Raw genomic sequence first — 18,022 nt, forward strand, 5'->3', positions numbered from 1 at the left:
GAAGGATGCAGCAATAACTCTCCTGGGCATATACCAGAAGATGTTCCAACTGGTAATAAGGACACATGCTCCACTATGTTCATAGCAGCCTTATTTATAATAGCCAGAAGCTGGAAATAACCCAGATGTCCCTCAACAAAGGAATGGATACAGAAAATGTGGTACATTTATACAATGGAGTACTACTCTGTTATTAAAAACAATGAATTTATGAAATTCTTAGACAAATGGATGGATCTGGAGGATATCATCCTGAGTGAGTTAACCCAATCACAAAAGAACTCACATGATATGCACTCACTGATAAGTGGATATTAGCCCAGAAGCTCAGAATACCCAAGACACAATTCCCAAAACACATGAAACTCAAGAAGGAAGACCAAAGTGTGGATACTTCGATACTTCTTAGAAGGGGAAACAAAATACCCATGGAAGGAGTTACAGAGACAAAGTGCGAAGCAGAGACTGAAGAACAACTATCCAGAGACTGCCTCACCTGTGGATCCATCCCATAGACAGTCACCAAACCCAGACACTATTGTGGATTCCAACAAGTGCTTGCTGACAGGAGCCTGATACAGCTGTCTCCTGAGAGGCTCTGCCAGTGCCTGACTAATACAGAAGCGGATGCTCACAGCCATCCATTGGATGGAGCACAGGGTCCCCAATGAAGGAGCTAGAGAAAGTACCCAAGGAGCTGAAGAGGTTTGCAGAGGAACAACAGTATGAACTATCCAGTACCCCCAGAGCTCTAAACCACCAATGAAAGAAAACATATGGTGGGCCTCATGGCTTTAGCTGCATATGTAGCAGAGGATGGCCTAGTCACTTCAATGGGAGGAGAGGCCCTTGGTCCTGTGAAAGTTCTATGTCCTAGTATAGGGGAATGCCAGGGCCAGGAAGCAGGAGTGGGTGCGCTGGTGAGCAGGAGGGTGGGGGGAAGAATGGGGGCTTTCAGAGGGGAAACTAGGAAAGGGGATAACATTTGAAATGCAAATAAAGAAAATATCTAATAAAAAAAAAAGAAACAAAAGGAGGTTTAGTCCATTATCACATGGTGGGCTTACAGCTTCAGCAGTTTAGTTTATTATCATCAAGGTAGGAAGCATAGCAGCATGCAGGCAGACATGGTGCTGGAGAAGGAGCTGAGAGTTCTACATCTGGATCTGAAGGCAGCAGACCAAAGTGGGTGCCACACTGGGTATAGTCTGAGCATGGCTACAATCCAGGCTTATCACAAAGAGTTGGAACCACAAACCGCAGCCTGGCTGGCCATATTGTATCCAAACCTGGCCTTCATTCAGGAACCCAAACAGCTGGCTTGGCCCTGTATCAAGTCAGATAGAAAGCTAACATTGTGGCTTGGTCATCTAAAATATGGATATGGCAGAGGGGATGAGGGGACAAGGAGATGATAAGTGAAAGGTAATATCCTGGAGTGCCCTTGGGTTCTCAAAAACTTCATAAGGCTGAAATGTAAACATTTCCAAAAACTGGATTCCTTATTTTCTACATGAATTTGCTCCAAAACTTCACTTGAACTGCTTTGGGGTTTTCCTTTATGCAGCTAAATATAAATATTGATTCACTTTGGTACAGAAGTGACTACAATTTCTAGAAATTAGCAATCTGTGAATCGTATTACCTTTCTTTAGGGGGAGCACTGCATTGCCTTTCTTTAGGGGGAGCACTGCATTGCCTTTCTTTAGGGGGAGCACTGCACTGCCTTTCTTTAGGGGGAGGACTGCCTTTCTAAAAGCTGGCTTTTGTTTGTCTCACTGAGTAGCCCTAGCTGCTCTGAAACTTGCTATGTAGACCAGGCTGGCCTCAAGCTCACAGCTTTCCCCGGCCTCCACCCCAGGGTGGTAAGATGAGCACTGTCATGGCACATGTAAAAGCTGAGCTCTAACCGACACTGGCATTGGGAGAGGTGGCCTTTGCATAGCTTCCACACAAGCAGGGTTCCCAGTGCTGATTCTTTTGATGTTCCCCCAAATGATGCAGGCACTTGCCTGACCTCAGCTCGGGGATTTTACATGATTTTATTGGATAGATTGACCAGGTGAAGAGCTCAGGAGAAGGACTAATATCAGACAAGCTGAAAAGCACGCACACGGTCCACTCTAAAACACGATTGCACTGCACACAGGCATATCGTCCTGGCTGTATGTCTTCACTTTAATGAACATATCCAAATTTGCTTACAGTATGTAAATATGAGCAATGAAAAAGTGATACTGACTTTGAAGAAAAGATGACAAATTACATTTTTACTGGTAAAAATTAGAATTCCAAATGAAATGTTCGATTTTTTTTTTTTTTAAAGTGAAGCACAGAGAAAGAAGACAAGTGAGATACAGAACTGCCAGATCATGGCTGCAGGGGCAGTGGCAGGGACAGTGGAGAGACTGGAGACTACTGTGACAGGCTCGAGGGCTCCTCTCGGAACTGAGCAGCTCCACTGTGGCAAGAGTTGTCCAGTTCTGTAAGTTCCTACGCACCAGAGCACTGCTCAGTTATGACAGACTCTATGGCACATAGAGTACAGCTCCAATAGGATGCTAAAGACTATCTTCAGCTTATAAACCAACCCTTTGCTATGCCAACAGCACCACTCTCTCTTAACATTCCCGATGACCAGCCCTGAAGTAGGAAGAGAAGACAGTAAGTGCTGCCTACCCCTATCCCTGGACGGTGGGGAGCATGAAGACTCTTACTTGTAAAGGACGGGCCACTGTAAACAGAGAACACAACGAACCAGGAGTCTCTGAATACAGACATTGGCATTGTATGTGAAGAAAAGGTGAGAAATCCTCTTTATTCTCCATGTAACTGTGGAGAAGCAAAAGGATTATTCCAGCCCAGGGATTGTGGAGCTCTTGAAAATACATAGATCTACATGTCTGTCGCTATACATGCAGTTTTTTTTTATCACAATTGCTCTGTAGTACAGCTTAAGGTCAGGCATGGTACTGCAACCCTGTAGGTGGAACAACAACATGAACTAACCAGTACCCCCTGAGCTCATGTCTCTAGCTGCTTATGTAGCAGAAGATGGCCTAATCGGCCATCATTGGGAAGAGAGACCCCTTGGTCTTGTAAACTTTATATGACCCAGCACAGGGGAAGGCCTGGGCCAAGTAGTGGGAGTGGGTGGGTAGGGGAGCAGGGGCGGGGGGGAGGGTATAGGGAACTTTCGGGATAGCATAAAGAAAATATCTAATAAAAAAAAAAGACGAAACCACAAAAAAAAAAAAGAAAAGTAAAGAAAATACATAGAAAAGGATCTGAATGCCAAATGCCCTGTGACTATGAACAGTCTGAGGAGAGTGCACATCGCAGCCAGCATGGGACTGGTTATTAGGAATTGTATCTAACTGCTTTGAAAATGCTGTTGAATATTTATTAAAAGAAAAGATCCATAATAATTCAGGTTTTGACATGCTACTATTAGCAAATAACTCATGTGGTTGGCAAGGTTGTGAACCGTGGAGGGAGGGACGGTTAGTTTTAAGAGTAAGAGTGGTACGCTGTGCCGCTGTGGTCTCACTGGCTGCAGGGCCTGGCGGCCCCACTCCTAACATCTCAGCCTGGACACTGCTGAACCGTTTTAACAAGACTCTGAGAGCATTCAGTTCCGATGCTACGTTGGAGGTTTTATGCTCTCTCTCCTTCCTGCATTCATATTTTTCTCTCTCTTTCTCTCTCTCTCTCTCTCTCTCTCTCTCTCTCTCTCTCTCTCTCTCTCTCTCTCTCTCTCTCTCTCTCTCTCTCTCTCATGTGTGTGTGTGTGTGTGTGTGTGTGTGTGTGTTGTTTTATGTTTGTTTATTTGTTTTTAAGACAAGGTCTTAAGGCTGTCCTGGAACTGCGTAGACCAGGCTAGGTTTGAACTTGCATTGATTCTCCAGCCTCTGCTTCCAGAGCACTGGGATTACAGGAGTGCGGCACTGAACATTAGTCATTGAACATTACACAAAGCTAATATTTGAGCTCAAGATGTGCATTTTGGCCAACATCACCAATACAGTAAAGTCAAAGAAAGATATTAACCCTATTAAATATGTACAATTATTTATGAGAATTCATGCTATCACTTTGCTTAAATACACTTTTATTTATCATTTTAGCAAAACAAAGTATGAGTTTTAACCCTGATGGCAAAATTTAGACACTACATGTGACACCAGCCTAGTTCTTAATTAATTCTGTATTTCTTGGTACTTTCTTATACATAAAAAAGCTATTGTAGATAGTTTATATGCTAATTTCTAAAACTCAAATAGACTTAAAGTATTTGCATTCTGTCCTGTGAACCCCTCCATAAGCATATATAGATTTAGGACTCTGAAAGTGGAACCATGGAATTCCTAAATTCACTAAGAGAGACCATCACATTATGCAAAAACACTGTACTCAAACTCAACTGTGCATATAATTATAGTATTCAAATTAGATCACTAATTTAGACATGTTCTATCACGTCGAGTTTAAAGAACATAAAAATGTATGACTGAAATCCAACAGGACTGAGAAGAAAGAAGAAATATAGCTACTCTTTTTTAGGAAGTGAAAACTCATAGTACATGCTATAATGAAATATCAGTAAGAAATCCAGCTTAACTGTTTGTGTATGCATATGAGTATAAAGTACAGTAGTGTCAAGTCACCTGAACAGAAGCCTAACCATTTCCTGTTTTACAATATTTGCATTGGGATGAAATTGGAACCCATCAGGTACGAAAAGAACAAATTAATCTTCATTTGGCATATTATAAAGTACAATAAAATCATATTTAAAATACCATAATGGTCTACATTGTTACTTCGATTTTCATGTGCCTATATTGTAATTTCTCACTGCAATGGATTAAGGCTGGTACACTACTGTGTGGAACAGTAATTACCAGACTAAGATAGTTGCCTTACATTTTTATTAACATTTCAGAATTTACAAATGTCTCATTATTAAAAAAAAATAATTGCCATCCAATGAATTAAAAAAGAAAAAGAGCCATCCACTGAAGACACAGAAATGTCAGCCCCTTTAGATTTTCCTACTGAAGCTGGAGTGTAAAACTGGCCCATGAGAATTGACTCTGACATCTGGGGACAGCACTGACAACAGCCTTTGCTACTTGGTAGGAAATGCTTTCATCTACAAATTGCCAACTAGCAGACCCTAGGATACACTGTGCGTGTGTGTGTGTGTGTGTGTGTGTGATAAAAATGCAACATTATAAACTTTTTCAATGAGAGTACATATCCATTTCATGACTCAAGCATTACTGTACATATGTATGTATCTATATATGATTTGATGACAATATTAAGGAAATTTTGGACTATTCAGAGCCAAAATACAAGTTGTGGAACAGGCATTTTTAGAGTTATACTGCATCATCTTGTAGCACTTAGCTAAAAAGACAATGCCAGTGTAAGACTTCAGCCTTATATTGCTAACATAATAGCTGCATCCACAAGCCAAAATAAGCCTATTGGTTCATATGATCAAATCAGTCAAGAACATTATTAAGGGAAACCAATAGTTTAAACCTAACTTGGCTGGGTTTTGTCTGATATACTTGTAGCACAAAATGCACATGCAGAATGGCCCTCACACACAGCAGAAACTGCAATTATTAAGAAATATATTCCCACAAAGAGCAAATTTAAGTACAAGAATTTCAGTTTAAAATATTAGGCCTCTATGCTTTATGGATAGGAGCTTTTTAAAAAGTCAGCACCAATAATAGGAAAAAAAAAGCTTGTTTTATAGAAAAAACCTATTTCCCCCAGCTTAATTGGATATATTTGCATAAATAACCTTTGGTCCATTAAATAGAGGAATTTTAGTCAACAATAGTTTCTAGTATTGATGCTTTAAGCAAATTAACTTTTTTTATTTTTTGCAAATTAACTTTAAAATAGACTGTAAGCATTCCATCCTCCTCAAGTTTTCCTTTAGTTGCAAATGATAAAAAAAAGTATCTTAGAATCATCTGAACCCAAAATTTGAAGCCAGAACATCTCAGTTTGGGTCTGAGATCCTTAATCATTTAGCAGCTGGGTCTCTCCTCTGGACTCAATTTCAAGTTACTGGTTTCTGTAATGTTGTGTAATGGTTTAAATGCAAAATGTTCCTGCTATAGCAGCAGTCCTCAACCTGTGAGTCGCAACTCCTTTGGGGGTTGCATGACCCTTCTACCGGAGTCACCTAATATCATTTGAAAACAAAGATATTTACACTAGGATTCATAGCAGTAGCAAAGTTCCAGTTATGAAGTAGCAATGAAATAAGTTTATAGTTGGAGTCACCACACATGAAGACTGTATTAAAGTATTACAGAATTAGGAAGGTTGAGAACCACTGGTCCATAGGCTCACACATTTGAGTCCTGGGTCCCCAGCTGTCACTGAGGGAGGGAGGGCTTTGAGGCTTTATAGCTCAGTTCCATTTCCTGTTCTCTTCTTGCTTCCTGACTGCACATGCGATGTGACCAGCCACCCCTGTATCCATGGCATCTCTATGGTGACACACTCATTACTTCTTAGTCTTCGAGGAAAGAAAACCATCTGATGCTGTTCTCGTCAGATATTTAGTCTCAACATTTACCGTCAGGTAAAAACTAAAGGACAAAGCACGTGAGGATGGACATGTGTGACAGGAATGGAAGCACAGAAACTATTTCCATGGTTAATAAATACTTCACATTGTCTACAATATAAAACAAATGAAAATCATGGCATGCTGTATACAGAACACCTCAGACAGTCCAATGGGCCAGACATGTCACGAGTCTTGCAAGTAGCGCCACCTTTGTAAGGACAGCACGTCACTAATGACATCACGTCGTCACGTGAAGGCATAGTTGTTTGTGAACTTTGACTGTGCTGCTTTTCACACCCCATCCATGCGCTCTCGTGTGCTCGCATGGAGGGTCGAGCACTTTATGCATCAAGAACGTATGTCTCCCATCCTTCCCACCCTGCCAGTGTTTGCACTCCTCTCACCATGATGGGGAAATTAAAGGAAAAGAAGACAGCATGATGTCCATACTCCATTAGTAGACTGAGTTCAGGATCGTACTTCATTCCTGAATGGCATCCTACCTACCGTCCAGAGTCTTAATACTGATGGAGAGGAACTGAAAGCCACCAGGCATTCGCCCCATCTCCGGTGCAGACACAAGTGAAGGAAGAGTATTCTGCCCTGTGGCACCTCTGGTTTCACTTCTGTGTCTTCGGCTCCCACTCAGCCAAGCGCCTCATCCTGCTCTGCTTCTGGCTTCTGGCTTTTTTTTTTTTTTTTTTTTTTTGTCAGAAATTTCTCTCAGTTAACTTTCCATCCCATCTCCTTGTTCTTTCTGTGTGCCACCCTGGCCTTGACTTTATTTTTTATTCTACACGTTCTCTCAGACAGACCAGCAGCCTCAACACCCATTTCAAGTGCGCAGTTATCTAGAGCACAATGAGGCCTGTTTTATAAAAACAAGAGAAATTCATACTCTGCCCAAGATATCTCAATGGACTAGATACATTAATAAGCTGCAAATGGATGATAAGTCTCCATTTGCACCTCGGTGGTTGCCTTGAATTTTAAGCCGGCAGTCTGCATAGCGTCTCTAGGCTCTGATGTCCCTCTGGTGCCTCACACTGCATAAATCCATAGCTTGTCACCTTCCCCTGTGGAACGATCCACCCTCTGTGCTCACTGTCATCACCAATGGAACTTCTATCTCATCAGTGATCTGAGCGAGGCCATCTGGGGAGGCTCTTCAGCATCCCTGCCACCTCCTTGCTTCTACCCCCTGCCCCCTGCCCTCAGCGTCTATACCCTTACCAGTCTGAACTCAGACTTTAATGGCTTCCCTTTACCATCTCCCAGTTCATTTGTTTTGTCAATGCTGCGCCAGGTTGAACATTCTAAACCCACAGCCTAGGTCAGGCCTGGCAGGACTGAATGGTCACCCCAGCTACTCGTGGTTAAGGCAAGGGGGTGACTTGGGCTGCATACTGAATTCAAGGCCAGCCCAAGCAAATCACTCTCAAAGTAAAAAGGGAGCAGAACCCTGGGGCAGAGCTCAGTCACCTCAAATTCCAGAGGTCCTGGATCCAACCCCAGAACTCACTCTCATCTGCAGGACCAAGTCTGGCCACCAAGACACTTCACAGAGTGGCTCCAGCCTCTACTCTCCAATTCCATAGCACATCCGCCACATCAACTGTCCCCAACCACATCCACGGAGCTGTTTTACAGTCTACTACCCAGCTCAGTAATGTCATCCATCTGCCCCAATCCCCGAACCATGGACTCAGACCCAGTACCATCTCCTGAAGGAAAGCCACAGTCATTTTTCTGTTTTTTTTTTTTTAATCCCTATATTTTTCATTTATTTTTATTAAGTCTTTTCTTTGACAATTGTATGGAGCGGCTTATCCCTAACCCTCATCTCCTAAAACACATATCTGAAAAATCCAAATGAGTATAAGTCACTCCCACCAAACTTGATGCAAGCCCAGCCAAGCTGCTGGCGGCTGGCTAAGTGTGAATTAGAGGTTCTCAGCTCTTTTTAGATGTCACTCAGTACAGTTGCCAGGTGCTGAGGACACAGGCTGTGTTAGCAACTGGACCTCTCTTTAACAGTAAGTCACTGCGCTGTGTGGCTTTCCCACCCTGGCTTACAGCATGCGCGGCTTCAGGATCATTTCCCACACCCCACACAGCTGGGATGGCGAGGCATGGGTACACGTCAGGGTAAAGAACCAGAGTGGGCGAAGCAGCCAACAGTGATGGACGGTCAGAAATACCCGAGACCAGATGCACGAGGAGTACATTCAGAGAAGCCTAACCACGCAGTGCAGCCCCAAGGCTGGTGACGCAGGAGGACAGGTGACAAGTGCTGACACACTCACACCTTTGGTCCTTTGAGGAAGACAGGTGACGCTCATCACTTGCAGATAAAGAGTGGATATGATATGTTAGGTTGGGCCACCTGGAGGCTTATGAAAGGTTGCCAGCAACTTTAAAGTCCATTCCACAAAGTGCACAGGGGCTCAAATGCTCTGTGTTAATAAAGGCCACAGTCAGGTCAATTTTCCTGCCCCCGGCAGTCTATACTTAGAAAGGAGAAAGCAGAGTCTTAAAATAAGTTTTTAATCACTTGCTGGCTTATAGTCAACCAGTCTCACAGTCTAGCACAGGAACACAGGGCCTATCTATTCTATGCCTGAATGTTATGATGATGGACTAACTTTTAAATTACAACCGAAATGATGTCCGTCCGTTCCGATGTGAAATCGAGAGGGGAAATGGGGCTGAAGATACAGCTCAGCGGCAGGCAGAAGGCTTGGTCTCCAGGCAGTGAGTCTGTCTCTCTGCTCTCCCCCTTCCCCCCTCCCCCTGCAGAGGTATTATCTCACAGAAGGGTTCTGAGAATTGAACAGTATGGCTTTAGAGTCTCTGCTTTCTATCCGGACTGGAGTCGGGAAGGCTACACCACAGACATGGGAGTTTGCATGCAATGCGTTTGTTCTGAGAGGACACATGATCCCTACTTGTGGATATGTGGGTGCTTGTCCTTTAAAAAACATAGGCATACCACAAATAACTACTGCTGCTGTTGGAACTCTTGACATTTTTAGACTTAAATAAACTTGAAAAAATCATTTGAGAAAAATCTTTGGCCTTTCCACTTCTCCTTTGTTGGAGGACAATGATGCAAGTTTGCCTTGCCACCCCACCGGAAGCACTCACGCTTCTTACTTACAGAGTAACACGTGGCTTTTGCTCCTTCTTTCTCACAAAGTGAAATGTGGTTTTTGATTTCTAACATAAATTAAGCTTAAGCTTCTACCTTGACAAAAATACAGAGATGGTATTTAGCCAATCCAAGCTGTGGACGGGAAGGTTTGCAAAGCCTGAGACTGTCCATCTCTACTATAGAACTTAGTACAATAGCTGAAAAACCAGAGGCAGGAGAATATTCTGTAAGGAACACCAAAAAGTTCGGAGTTCTACTTTTTCTTGCAAAACTTACTCATGTAATCTTGGACCTATGTCCTTTCTAGGCCCGTTTCTACTTCTGCAAAAGCACTACAATACGGGAACTACCCAAAAGGCTGGTGTCAGGGTGGAGGGAAACACTGTACGTAATGTTGCCATCACAGCCAACACACAGTGAGTGCTCTCAGCTGAATATTAAGATACGAGCTCTTATCAGAAAGCATGACCAGTAGGGACTAGAAAGTGGTCAGATAAATCGTGTTCAAGGCTGTCTCCTCTCAAATCTACCCCAAATCCCTGACCTCTGCAGCATCCTGACCTTGTCTGTAGAACTGTAAGTGTGTCTAACTTCCAAGTCACCCACATACTGAATGAGGTAAGGTCAAAATCAAGTCCCAGCTCCTCAAATAAAAAGTAAAAATCCAAAGGAGTCATGCGGTTAAGGAAGAGTAAATGGTCTTTACTCACTTATATCCATATTAAAATTAATGTGCAGATTATGTGCCTGAGCCTTCTCCCATCCATGGACTAAGCAGGCCCAAGCTTGGTTTCTGCTTAGCTTCAGAAATCATATAAGACTGGGTGAATGAAGGGTAGTATGTCTGTAGCTGTACATCAGTCTTCTGAGAGCAAAAGAAAACTGATGTGTGTGTTTTGAGGGAGGAAGGACTTCTTGTAGATTTAAAAAGTGACAACAGAAAATCCACTATAACAACACAAACAGGAAATAAAACATCCATATGGAAATTATTTTCACAGGGTTAGCTCTATTTATAGACATGTTCCAGGGAGACATTTGATCAGAAAATTCAGAACAGGGAACAGTTGGAATATAGCTACTGAGGCAAAGTGTGTGTGTATTGTTTGAAAAGGAGGGCTGAAATATCAGCAGAGGGTATCAGAGAGAGAACTTGGTTGGTGGCAGGAGTTCTTTTTGGCATACTGCAGTTGTGGCATTGTGCCTCCAAGAAGCTCACTACTGGAAACTCACTGTTGAGAAGCTTTGGAGAGACAGAGAGACAGATACACAGCACACACACACACACACACACACACATGCACACACACACGCAGAGAGACATACACAGCACACACACACACACATGTACACACACACACATGCACACACATGCACACGCACATGCACACACACACGCAGAGAGACATACACAGCACACACACACACATGTACACACACACACACACACACATGTACACACACACACACACACACACACACACACGCAGAGAGACAGAGACAGAGACAGAGGAGGGGAGAGAGACCCAGAGCATCAGCCAGGTAGCAGTGAGCCTCCATCTTAAGAGTACTTTTAGTGGTAGGTGTATTAGCTTGGAGGGTTTCAGTAAACACTGACTCACCTGGGGTAGTCAGCTGCCTAGGACCTTTCTATAGCAATTGATTTGAGTATCTAAAAGATAAAGACCAAAGGCCAGAAGACCATGGCATGTAGATGAACCTAAGAAAGCCACAAAGTACCATGGCCACTCAATCACCCCACACCCTAGAACTCAGAAGAGAAACTCAACAGTCCATGGAGATTTTAAACCAAAATAGCTCCTATGGAATCCCCCAACAACTGCTTCCTGTGGCTTTAAATCTAAGACTAAAGGAAGTGTGCCCATAGCTGTGTTGGGTAAATGATTTCCACTTCAGAACACTGAGTTCAAGATAAGCCCAAGACCCCATCTCCCTGCTTGAGTGGAGTTCTCCCTTGGACACTGGGCTATGCTCAGAGACAATGCGGGCTGATTATTGCTGCTTGTGTCCATGTGGACCACTGGCAGCAACTACACAGGCTGCAGGGATGCAGAATAGTGAGCATCAACCAGCAATACAAAGCATCAAGTTACCCAACTTTTCTCTTTGGTTCTTTGAATATATAAACAGGGAAGAAAGAAGTCACAGAATCCAGTTTCAGCTGAAGGCAAAACACCCTGTTATCTTTCTCACAAAGGCACTAAAAGGGGTTTGCAACCAGGGCCTGGAATTTAACAACAATGAGGTTGATGATAATAGCTTCCAGTCTCAAAGGACTGGGCTATGAGCACTAGTTAGCAGTTTGCATACTTGAAACTTTAAACATAAACTTCCCGTGGAGAAAGGGTAAGCCACCCACATTGCCTGCAAGTTGAGGCGGCAGGGTCGCAGACTCCAACAGGCATGTTTAAGCTGCCAGCTCTAATTTCTACTACTTCATCTCCCTCGGCCTCAGTTTCTTCCTCTCTAACATCAAGACAACGCCACCTCCATGGAAGGCCTGGAGGGAGGCACTGCTGGAGACAGTAAATCCAACATTAACATGTGGTCAGGGTGTTTATGTCCCCTCTCCTATTACACATGCGCACCGCTTCTATTGACCTCCAGCAACAGCTGCTTAATGTCTACAGCTTATACCAAGACAAATTTCCTTTCACAGCATGAAACTTTCCCCAAAGTCAGCCTACTATACTTGACACCAGCTCAATACCTTCTCATCAGGATTCCACTTAAGCCTCACACAACCCAACAAGGAAGGTACTGCAATTACACCCACTTATTTTACAGATGGAGACGCTGGGTACAGAATTCCGGTAACTTGCTCCGATTCAAAGCCAGCAATAGTGCCAACAGCCTGGTCCCTTGAAAGCCCACACTTGGACAAAATTTCTTCTAGGGGCCAGCACTCAATGCTCCTATAAACTACAATGTGATAACTAGCTTTTCAACTTTAAAATAATCTTTCTTTTTTCTTAGAATCCTTAAAATAAAAACTATGCTTAAACCAGGTGCCTGTAACCAGTTAGTTCATCTTGTTGTACCCACTGGAGCACTTTAACCCATACACGCCTCTTTCTAACGGTCACCTAAATAAATCTCACATCCCTGAGTTTTTATTTCAAAAATTCATGTATATATTTTTCTCTGTGCATATTTCTTCCCATCTATGGATACATGTGAATCACAGGGCAGCTGCAGTGTGAGCTATTTGGTTAATGTAAAGCTGGGACTCAAAATATTATCTTTCTTTATAACAGTCACTGCCTATCAGCCACACAGCAGGGCTGTATGGTATTTCAAAGGATTCCTTTTACAAATTTAATCAACTCAAGTATTAAACATCAATGGCATTAATCCATTGCTCTGCTTAAAAGGAATTTCTAGGGGCAGCTGAGAATGAAAGGTTAAAGATTTCTACCCTTCAAAGTAGGTCACTGTAGCTACCTACAAATCATGCTCTTTGTTTATTAAGATAATTAAGGCCATCAGTGCACTTTACTTTCAGACTCAACAACTGTCTGGTATGAACAATCTCCACTTTTCCTAAAACAAAAGGGGATGTGTTCTAAAGAGGGTTCTGTGCATGCACTCTGTACAATGTATGGTATTTTAAAGCATGATTTATGTATCTAATTCCTTGAACTGCCTTGAAAAAAAATACACCAAGTTCTTCCTCCCATGCTCCCTATTAGGAGAAGACAGTCTAATTTAAAGACCGCCCTGTTTCTGACTACGAACTGCTATATCATGTCAACGTTTTTATTAAATGCGGCTCAAGCTGGACTTGAAACAAATGGAGTGAGTAGCGGCCCAGATGCAGACCCTGCAGATGCAAAAGTACCCAGCCAGGAGGCTTACATAAGAGATGCAGGACAACTCAGCCATCCTAGGAATCCTGTTTCTTTGAGACTTTCCTACATTCTTAAAGCATACGAATTAAAACGCACAGAGCACTTTTCTCATTTTCTCTGCCTTGGAGCACAAAACACTCATTTGACACATAAGTTGTTTTTCCCTAAAGGACTAGGCTCCAATTATGGGAGGTTGGCAACTTCTGCCTAAGGGAAGAGTGAAGTGGGCTGCAGCAGAAAGCCTGCAGGCCCGAGCAGCAATGTCTCAGCTTCTCATCTCTGCCAGTCCTCGGAGGGGATGGAGGGGATGTAGGCAGAGCTTCCTAGGATGGAGGTGGCGGACGTCCCCGACCCCACGCGGCGCAGAATCAAGGAGCTCAGAATGTGCAATTAGCGGCGGGCCAAATGCCCTCAGAGCACCTGTCTCCCCTAGCACATTTCCAACTGGCACATTCGGGAGAGGCAGAAGCCAGCCCTGGACTCCAGCCTCGAGTCTTCGAATGCCATGCCCCCTCCTTTGCAGTCCAGTACGCCTTCCTCCAGCCGCAGCCCCGCTAACGGGAGGTAAAACCTCGGCCTGGAACCACAGGAATAAAACGAACCTGTCCTTCCCACGCTGCCCGAAACTTCAGAAACTACAGTCAACTTACTGGTTCGCAGAGGTCTTCTGGGGCTTCAGAGCGCTAAAAAGCGCTGCAACTCCGCCGCTCGCAGCCGGGCTGGCCGGCGGTGGGCAGTGGTAGCGGGCGCAGGACCCGCCTGATCCTCGTCGCCTCGGTTCCGCCGTGCCGGGAGAGGTGCGCTCGCCCGGGCGCACCGGGCGGCCGCAGAGACTCGGACTGCACCGGGGACGCGAACGCCGTCGTGGCCGCCGGCCGTTGAGAGCCGTGCTCGGAGCTCCCTCCGGGTGCGTGTCTCCCTCTCTGAAGGAATGCGACACCACGGAGTCCCCGCACGAGAGGCTCCAGAGCGCTGCAGAGTCACCAGTCCGCCCCGGAGGAGCAGTCCCAGCACCCGCGCGCCGGGCGGGAACCGCAGTCCGCACTGGCCGCCGCGCCGCGGAGAATGACAGCGCCGAGGCGGAGCAGCGCGCGGGTCTCAGTGCGCATGTTCGCGACTGCTGCGGCACGTCACGGGGGCGGAGCCAACGGGCGGGGTTGGGCGGAGCGAGAAGGGTGGGGCGGGGTCGGGGGGTTGCGAGGCTAACGTGGCTGCCAGCTGCAGGGCTAGGAGCTGGAGCGTCGCAAAATCAGGGCCGGTGACCAAAAGCTCTGTGACTGAAGGTTGTCTCCTTACCCCATTGTCCCTTAGAAAGCAGTCTATGGAGAACTGCCTTAGGGTCCCAGGACAGACTACAAAGGTCAAGTTTAACTCAGATGATTGCTTAACCTTCAAGGACTGCAATTTGCAGGACACCTTTCACTTTGATCTGATGCACAGTAAGGAGCTTGTAGGAGTCCTTTGCCCTGGCTGGACTCCAAAGTAAACACAGGAGACTCGAGAGGTGGGGCCCAGGTATGTAGGTTGTAAATAGCCTTGCCCACAGCTCCCCAAGAGAATGTGCTGGTTGTTTGGTAATACAACACTTGCCTACGCACATTCAGAAGGTCTGGAGGATGGGGGAATCCCTATTCCAATAGGGTCTAAGACTATGCCAGTGGCCACCGCTGCAAGCCTCCCACACCCACTTAGAGGACAGAGACCCCAGAGCAGCTCCTGGCGTGTGGGTCCGCCTGAGAATCAGGTGAAAATGCTTTTAACTTGGAACAAATTCCCAAGGCGTATCCACTATGATTCAGGTTCACCCACTAGGCACTGGGGGAGGGAGTGGGAGGGGAGATTGTGTGTGGGAGTGGGGTGGGGTGGGGAGGGCTCGAATCTCGCCTGGAACAAGCTGCAGATAAATCTGACAAGGGTTTTGTTGGCCTTGAATTTTAACTTATTAAACAAGCAACCCGGAACTGGGGATAGACAGTGTAAAAACAAATAACCAGTCCAGATGTGGAACTCAGGACTTGTGAGCCAATCCACTGAACTCTAAACCAAACAGTTATTTGTCTGACAAGTTCATTTGTTTTCTCTAACGGGAAAAACCCGCACCAGTGATATTAAACACACACACATTCACTCAGGTAGTGTGAAGTTGGCTGGGTAAAAAAGGCTCATTAGGAGCAAAGGGGTGGGAATAGGAAGTTGTGTAATGGAGAAAGGAATGTTAATGTGTTGCAGAGGAGAATGTGTAGGAGATTTTAAACTCAGTCTTCAGCTTGGAAAAGGTACTTTGAGAATAAGGATGCAGGATCCAGCTTGCTCCCCATTTCAGAGGGCGGTGAGAGGTTCGCTGGCTGGAGAGCTTCTAAAGGTCTGGATTTCACCATCAGGCTGCACTAGTGACTTTTCTCACTGCAGTAACAAATGTTTGGCAACTCAGCGACTCCGGGGACGAAGCCTTTGATTGGAGCCATTCTTTGAGGGTAGAGTCTCCTGTGGTACGGAAGGCAGGAGTGTGAGGCATTGGTCACACTGCACTGATGGGTGAGGGGGTGCTTAGTCCTTTTTATTCCAATACCCCAGTTCATACTATGGCACCGCCCATAGTCAGCGAGAGCCTTCCCTCCTCAGTACACACCTACAGGATTGTTCCCTAAGACAAAGACACACCAAGTCCTATAAAGCTGACAAGATTAACCATCACAATTAATTACCTCATTGCATCCCTCAATGATCTTCTAAATCAGATATAGGAAGTTATTGTATCTATTTTTTGCTCTTAAAAAATGCATTCTGTGGGGCTTGGTTGATGTAGCGCTTGCTGCACACACAAGAGGACCTGGGTTGGGATCCCTAGAAAGAGACCACTTACAAAACCAGAGGTAGAAGCAACATCTGCTATTTCAGATTTGGGGGTGTGGAGATGGAGTGATCAGTGGGGATTGGGGACCAGGCAGTGTAGTCCAATCAGGGACGTCCAGGTTCAGTGAAAGATCCTGACTCAAAAATGAGGTGCAGAGCAATTGAGGAAAGCACCCACTGTCAACCTCTGGGCTCTCCACGTGTGCTCATGCACACACATGATCATGTATATGCACATATGTCACACACACAGCTAATGAAATCAAGTCAAAGAATAAGCACCAAGAAGAGAACGCCCACTGGGTAGGTACACCATGCTCCTGTTCTGGTGCAAGCATGCTTCAGGTGACAGGAAATGACTGGGATCTTATAAAGAAAACTCTCTGCGATACTTTCCACATATTTTGAGAGACTGTGATGGTTTGAATACGCTCTGCCCAGGTAGTGGCATTATTAGGAGGTATGGCCTGGTTGGAGTAGGTGTGTCACTGTGGGTGGGGCTTTAATACCTTATTTCTAACTGCCCGGAAGCCAATATTCTGCTAGCAGCCTTCAGATGAAGATGTAGAACTCTCAGCTCCTCCTGCACCATGCCTGCCTGGATGCTGCCATGTTCCCACCTTGATGATAATGGACTGAAACTCTGAACCCGTGAGCCAGCCCCAATGAAATGTTGTCCTTATAAGAGTTGCCTTGGTCACAGCAGTGAAACCCTAACTAAGAAAAATACATTGCGAACTTTTTGAGGTAGAAAGGCTTTCGCTTTTCTAAGGAAGTATGTCCCTTGTCTCTCTCCATCCAGCTTTGCAGCTTCATGAATTAGGGCTGCACAAAGTGGTTTCCAGAGCACCAGAGTCCTGCAGTTACCTACACAGGATTGCCAGGGATTTAGAAGGGCACCACTCACACTCTCTGGGGACAAGTGTAATTACCATCCTCATTTCACACAGGAAGAGTGAATGAGCAGAAATCACTGATTCAGTCTCTTTCCCCAGCTCCCTTCACTAAACGACACACTAGAGATTCATTTCCATTTCCAAATTGCTCATATCAGGATCTGCAATCATCCAATGAGAACTCACATGTGTTTCAAAGATGATCTTTATTAGTTAATGCATAGCTAGCACTCCCTGTGTGTGAAGTTTTGGAAGCAAGTGTGTATTTATATAATCTTCTACAGAGGTTAGCCTGCCTCAACTGTATATATATCTCTTTTGATTATAAATTAAAAAACAAATAAGTTCACAAAAAGAATTCATTGAATTGAAAGTGAGGGATCTTCTCTATCATAGTGAATTTGGCTGAGTATTTTCTAATGACTTACTTATTTGTATTCCTTTATATGTGGGTGTGCTCTGTGAGTTTATGTGCATCAGAAGAGGACACTAGACCCCTAGAACTGACATCACAGGCAGTTGTGAGTTGCTGGATGAGGGTGCTGGGAATTGAACCTGGGTCCTTTGTAAAAGTAGTATATACTCTCAACCATGAAGCCATCTCTCCAGCTCCTGGTACAATTTTTTTGGTAAGAGTCT

At 44.7% G+C, this 18,022-nt stretch overlaps 1 protein-coding gene across 2 annotated transcripts in view; it reads right to left on the reverse strand.

The window, feature by feature from the left end:
- Nucleotides 1-14,476, reverse strand: part of Pag1 (phosphoprotein membrane anchor with glycosphingolipid microdomains 1) — a 145,875-nt gene extending 131,399 nt beyond the window's left edge. For both annotated transcript variants that reach the window (XM_029537288.1, XM_029537287.1), the window contains exon 1: nt 14,285-14,476. The gene's annotated coding sequence lies outside the window, so the exon portion shown is untranslated. The remainder of the gene's footprint in view (nt 1-14,284) is intronic.
- Nucleotides 14,477-18,022: the final 3,546 nt, after the last annotated feature.

Source organism: Mus pahari, chromosome 4 (genome assembly GCF_900095145.1).
Source record: "Mus pahari chromosome 4, PAHARI_EIJ_v1.1, whole genome shotgun sequence".
NCBI lineage: Eukaryota > Metazoa > Chordata > Mammalia > Rodentia > Muridae > Mus > Mus pahari.